At 40.7% G+C, this 6888-nt stretch overlaps 1 long non-coding RNA gene across 1 annotated transcript; it reads left to right on the top strand.

The window, feature by feature from the left end:
- Positions 1 to 745: 745 nt before the first annotated feature.
- On the top strand, positions 746 to 3117 carry LOC142085242 (uncharacterized). The gene is made up of 2 exons (XR_012674591.1): positions 746 to 928; positions 2382 to 3117. It is a non-coding gene; the product is annotated as an uncharacterized LOC142085242 (long non-coding RNA).
- The last annotated feature ends 3771 nt before the right edge of the window (positions 3118 to 6888 follow it).

The raw sequence follows: 6888 nt of genomic DNA, 5'->3' as shown, positions 1-6888 counted from the left end.
TGCAGTCGCAACAAAGGTGGCTCCCTGTGCTTAACAGACATAATAAGGCTTAATGTACTGTTAGGCATAGCCCTAATTTTTGCCCAGGGAACATTTTAAGCTTAAGTTGTTTAAATGACCATAGTAAAGCAAACTCAGGGCTGTTCTGCTACCATCAGCTGTACAGAAGCTAATAAAACTCACAGGAGTTGCTATGAGCATTTTTTATTGTATTTCAAAGTTGAGGAATTTTTATAATCATAAAGGCAAAATAAAAATGGGAGAAGAATTGTGTAATAGTTTGCAATAGGCCTCATGGACTGTGGGATATAAAAAGTGTACTTTATCTCTGTATATTTATAAGTACCAGTAGAGTGGCACAAGCAGCAGCCCCTGATTGATTTCGTTGGGACCAGGCTGGCTGGGTCCCACTGGTAGTTCTGGGACTGGCTGCACCTTTCTTTGGAGTCACACTGGCAGAAGTGGCAGCTTACTCCAGAGTGATCGACCCTTTTCATCCAGGTTGTTCTCTAGATATTTCAGTATTAATAACTGCTATTCACTTGTAATCTTTAATCTGACTTTGGGTCTAAGTAGAAAATACCAAATCAATGGTCCCACAATATCAACCAAGTACTTAATGACTTTCATAATTAATCACCTTATTTAAGTATAATTCCTGAAAGCTTTGGCCTTTGCAGTTTCTAAATTATGGAAGAAAGACCAAAGAAAAGTCACAGTTTTACTGAATGAAAATAATGTCTGTTTTAATTGTTTTCCTAACATGACAAATTCTAGAGATCCTCAAGATTGTTCCATCCTTCAAGTTTTGGAAAACATGAGGCAGGAAAAGCATAAAGATTCAGCTACTTCCTAGGAATACAAATGAGAAGCTTTTAAGTTTTCATCTGTTAGCCGGAAGCTCACAGAAATCCTGTCTTAATTTGAGGTAAGGAATTTAAAATTTTGTCGAATAGATTTAGAAGTGATTATAGCTATAAGGTCAGAGGAATGGTCAGTAGGAGTCTATGGAAGATCTACTTGTTTTTTTCTTAGCCATTTGTTTAGAAGTTCAGAAAGTTAAGAAAAAATATAAACAGACTTCATATTTTAACAGATATTGAATAGTTGGATAAATATACATTAATATATTGCATTAAAAGCAGAGGATGAGAGAATTCTGCAATGGGCAAGTTTTTGGAAAGTCAGTTCCTAGCCATATGAAGCTACTTCTGCTTCAAAAAAGAGATGTCTGCTACACTGAGAAATTGAAAAAATTGAAAGCCTGATCTGAACGACCACCAACACCAGGATCTGTCCAAGTTCCCAACCACCATTTATTTCTGGAGTAGATCTTTGGAAACAGGGTGCTGGCTTCTAGTAGTCAACAGGATTATTGCACTTAGCTTCCCTTTTCTGTCATTCTGTTGTTCCTTAGTGACCATGAGTGTGCGGTCTACAGGTAGAGATAATTGATTTTTCTATGTATGTGTGTGTGTCTATATAGCACATTTGTATAAAATGCCTTTGTATGGGAAGAATCTATCCAGTTATCTCTGAATCCATAAGTCTCTGACCAATATACTAAAATTTAGATTTTAGGTATGTTATACACTTGCTACTTAAAACCATCTTTTTAGTCTTCTCCATTATTCCTGTGCTTTTTCCAAGCATCCTTTAGAAAAACTGTTGAAGATCCTTGCTTTATATACAAAGAGTACATTTGATGGCAACAGCAACACAAAAGCATTAAAAAAATATTGAAGAACCTGAAGAGCCTTTCTTTATATACAGAAGAGTACATTTTGATGGCAATAGCAACCAAAAGTGTTGAAATTGATTAGTGGAAACAGTGCAAATACGAAGAGCTGCATATAAGCACCTTTTTTGCAGCTGACGTTTCAGGATACTCTAGCTGAAGAGTGTCTTATGAAACCACAGCTTCCCTTTCCCCCCTTGTCAAAAAGAAGCTGGTGGCAGTAGAGTGTAAAGGACCATGATTTTTTTCTCCATCAGCTGTGCTGAGCATTACACCAGCTGGGTCAAGCAGTGTCACCTATAGGTTTTGGGAGAAAATGGGTTGTTCAGGCTTTTGTTGGCTGTAGATGGACTTCTGCACAGGGGCATGGAGGTGTGGATGGGACAGCATCCTGAGCCTCCTTGGCCCTCATTGAGGCAAAATCTGTATCAATTCCAAAAGGGTGTGCAGAAGCAAGACCCAGGGATTGCCCCCAGAATTAGAGGGAAGAGGCAGGGGAGAGCGGGCAGCTGGCTGATGAACATAATGTGTTTTCAATTCTCATGTTTAGTACAATAATCTGTATTCCACAGATTACACCTTGCAATGACATGGTCCTTTGCCATTATCTCTGCCTCTGTGTTCTCCCTCTTCTTTCACACAGTGTGTGGCAGATGGAAACCCTTCAGATGTTCATGTAGGGTCAAGAGAGTACCAAAATGGCTCTGCAGAAGGCTTTCAAATAGCCATGGGAGCCACGGGGCTGGACTCCATCTCGGAAACTAGAAAAACCTTGTGGAAACCAGGCCTCAGGTCAGAACCATCCCTGCCCAAAGTTGTGACTTACTCCAGGGAGGAGAGTGAGATGTTCCTCTTGTTCCTGATGAATGACTACTTGGTTCTGCAAACAAATGTAAGGTAAGTACATGTCCCTTAATGAATGCACTGCAAAATGGAATCAGTATTTTCTCCTAAATGCCTCAACCACAGAAATTTCAGTAAATTGAGTCTGCTCTTTTTACAATGCTGAATCAAAATGTCAAACCAGCACAACTCAATTATAGGAAAGGAAATACAGCAACATGCTGAATACCAGCAAGTTATTTATGAAATACTTCAAATTGCCAATGCCATAACTACCTGTGGGAAATAAGAGCAGACAAGAGCATAGATTCAGCTGTGGGAAAATTGACTCAGAGCAACTTGTTTACAAAGTTTCAAAATTCGATTTTTCACTCCATCTGAGCTTTATAGACTGGTTGCACCCTTCAGTCTGTTACTGGTTTTGCTAAAGAGATTTTTTAGGTGCAAAGAAGTGAAGGGAGGGAAAGGAAGAATCAGAATTCATGCATTTGGATTTTAAAAAAGATAAAGGAACTTGTTATTTTTTCAATGCAATATTGTTTTGCATTTTGCTGTTCTTAAAAAAGATTAGTCACCCCAAAATCCTTTCTACAGAGGAGACAATATTGTAGCTGAATAATTTTTCTTAGTATTTTTAAGCAGAGATAAGAACCTTATTCCTTATTTTAATGATGCTCAGAGATAAGCTGCAGTGACTTTAATGTCACATGAGGTTGTATCTAAGTGCTTCATACTGAATGAAAAGCCAGATATTTCCAGTGAAATAAATAGCTTTATTTATGATGAAGGCAAAAAATTCAGAATCTTTGCACAATTAATGGGAGACATTAAGCAACTCCAAGAAATACATTTGGTATTCATGTAATACATTGTTTTTTAAAAGTAATAATAACAGTTTGAGCCACAGTTGGGAAATCAATTACTAAAGTTACTGGCTCTAATGACTACATGTACAGATCACCTCTGAGTAGTATGATTCTTCTAAAGGGCAAGTTATTAGATCCTGTAATTTGTGAATATTTCCTATTTTTCTTTTTCTCCATTGCCATGGGAAAGCAGGAGCTGGGAAAGTGAAGGTCATGAGGTCTGGTTAAATCTTTTGAAGAGCTGGGTAAGGTGGTACACATGTCCTACAGATCCTTACCTCTGCACCTGAGGATGAACGTACTGAGCCTGAGCACAAGCTGGTGGTAAAGCTGGTACAACAATACTCTGGTAGGACTGTCTTTTTAAAGATATATATACTATCGTGACATATCCATATCATGATACTAATCTCATGCTCCATTTGGGGCTGTTGATGTGGTTTGCCTTGGTCTTGCTGTGCCTTGGCTTTCATTCTTTCCTCTCCTCTCCCCAGGGTTGTAATGGTGCCCCGTATGGCACCTCCACTCCAGCGGGAGAAGGGCTGGAGGCAAATAGCACTTTCCTTCTCTTCCCCATCGCATCCCTCTCTCTTCCCAGCAAAGCAGCAGAGCAGAATTGGCTGCCTCATCTGCAGTTGTTGGGTCCCAGGAGAGAGGTGCGCTCGAAAAGGGAATCCTGTGTGCTAAAAAGTAACTCTGCAAGACAGAGAAGGTCCCAGCAAGTGCATTGTCTCCCTGTGATAGGATTTGGGGTTTATCATGGATAATCCCAGTCCTCCAGTGGGATTGACTAGGAAGAAAGAAGTGAAACAAGCAAGAAACCTACAGTCCTCTGAATTTCTACTGACCTCTTCTTCAAAAGCTGTAATAGCACTGCAGAATGTGGGAGCAGTGTGACACTTGTTTGATATCAGCATCATGAAAAATTCAGCCTGGTCCACCTGTCCACCGCTCTAAGTCTCAGAGTCTGACAACCACACACCATGACCATGTTGATGACAACAGTGTAAGTGAGTCTGTGAGGGGCAAAGATGGAAAGGAAATGCCTGGTTTTGCGCTAGAACTGAGGGAATAGATGTAACCACTGCTGGGAGTACCCACTTCTTATCCCACAAGAGCCAAGCTGTGAACTCAGCCCCAGGCAGGATAAGACCCACCCAAACTCCTTTCTGGCAGCTCTTGATCATGTCCTGGCAACATTTTTGCATTTTGGTTATATGGAGGAAAAATACCAGAATTCACTCGGGGTGATTTTATGGCAGATAGAATTTGTAAGATATGGTCTCTAGTGTGTTAAGTGACTTCACTTCTCATTGACTAGGTGGAGACTTGAGAGGACTCAGCCCTCTCCAGGATGGAGATCTAAAGAGCAGTCAGCAAGAACATGCTACCTCCTGCATAGCATTGCCTGTATCTAAGCTGTGTTCATGCTGAGAAAATGTGTAGGTAAATGCACCTAAGGCAACACATTAGGGATGTTCATTTTGTGTTAGAGACAAAAATGGTATGCACAAATTGCATTCATCATCTCATTTCTTTCCAGGTAAGAAATCTGAGAGTTCAATCTGAGAATGTGAAAACTTCATTCCTAAAAATCCCCACCATATTCGATTGTCTAACATGTAATTTACTTTATCTGATGCAGAGTAATTGCTCATATTGAAGACCAAAGCGTGTCTGTCCCTTTCAATAGCAGCAAACCTGGGACTGAAAGAAATTCTCACCATAAACCAAATCCTCTCTCAAAGTTTAACCTTCCATCTATGAGGAGGTAAACTACCACTTCAGATATAGAAGCCCTTCCCGCTCAGATGTGAATATGAATCCCAAACCTGCAGCACAGCCCCACCTCCGATGTTAAAGCAATAAGTAGAAAGGATGAGACTATAAGGAACATAAGTAGCTATAAACCTTCAAGTGACCAGGAGCCTGAGTGGCGTGACCTAGTGTTTGGCCAACTCAGATACACACGCTGCCTTGGCAGACCTTGGAGCTTGAAAGAAGGCAGATACTTGCGAATGCATCCAGCCAGCAAGGGCCTATAGAGAGGGACGATGCTGACCTGCTGTGTGTAGCAGATGATCATGGACTATTTTCAGGTGTATTAACTGCATTTTTTGAAAATGGACTGATCAGATCATTTGGGGGGGAGGGAGTCTAGGTCACTCATGGGAAAGCAGAGTGAAAGTTTGGGTTAATTATTGACAGCAGTTTGGCCTGGGCAGGGGGGAGGGAGGTGAAAGGAAGGTAGAAGAGGATGGGGCTGGCATTGTGGGACTGCAGGGGAAATCTCTAATTCTTATACCCCCTTTCCCCTCTGACTCCACTTTTCATTCATGAGTGGTGATTTACCATTGTCTCTTATTATTCTTTCTTCTGTGTAAGGATTTAAAGCACCCAGTCAGTATGGTAAATACCTCTCACATAAATGTCATCTGCTCTGTGGAGAAAAAACAAAAAGATGATAAAGTTTCAGCAAATCTATGCCAGCCTTGCTGGTGAGTAACATGCAAGTGATTTCCTTCAAGTTTTGACGAGTTTTTGGGTTTGTGGTTTTGGCTCTGACTCTTCACTTTGCTGCTGATTAGCACGTTAATGGGTGGCAGTTGGAGTAAAGATCCCTCCAATACGTCACAACTGGAGAGCTTGTTCCACTTGAGAAAAATAATGTTCCTTGCAGGTTATCAACAGGCAATGTTTCACATTTATCAGCTTGGCAACAGTAAGTGGTATGAGGAGCTGAAGAGTCCTCAGTGGTAGCAGTAACATTTCGATAAAGTAATTTTCTAACTTATTCAGAATACCACAATATCTTAAATAACAAAAAAAACCCCAGTGGTAAAGTGGTTGTACTGAGCAGTCACTCTGTAGTGTTAGACAGGGAATGTGGAATAATACTTTAACTTGCCAGGTAACTGTTAATTATGAGCCAGCCAAAAATAAAACCATCACAAAACACGCTCTGTGCGGCTGCTCACGTGTCTTTTTGGAATAGCATAAGGAAGCATAAAATACCCCAGGACAGAGAATAATGAAAGTGCAGAACTCTGTTTCAGTGATATAATGGGACTAAATTAAATCTGGAAGTTACACTTGGGGAATTCAAACACCCATAGAAGGAATTCACTAGCGGATTGTTGGGCTATATCTGAATGGTGCTCAGCATCCATTGCTAATCCCACACAGAAACGTACAGGAAAAGGGAAATAGAGGAGCAACAAGCATGCACAGTAGGGAAGGATGGAGTTAGAAAGGACTCTTTCTACAGCATATATGGGACAACAGAAAGCTTGTGGAAGGCATTAGTCTGTCTGGTCATTTACACCAGAGATAAAATCTGTAAAACTGTGTTGATATGTCCCCTCAAGGGCATTGGGCAATAGACAGCCAGGTCCAGCTTTATCATAATCCGCAAAAAATTCTGCGGTTCAGGCTCGTTTG

Source organism: Calonectris borealis, chromosome 8, assembly GCF_964195595.1.
Source record: "Calonectris borealis chromosome 8, bCalBor7.hap1.2, whole genome shotgun sequence".
Taxonomy (NCBI): domain Eukaryota; kingdom Metazoa; phylum Chordata; class Aves; order Procellariiformes; family Procellariidae; genus Calonectris; species Calonectris borealis.
This window is presented reverse-complemented; position numbering and strand designations above follow the sequence as displayed.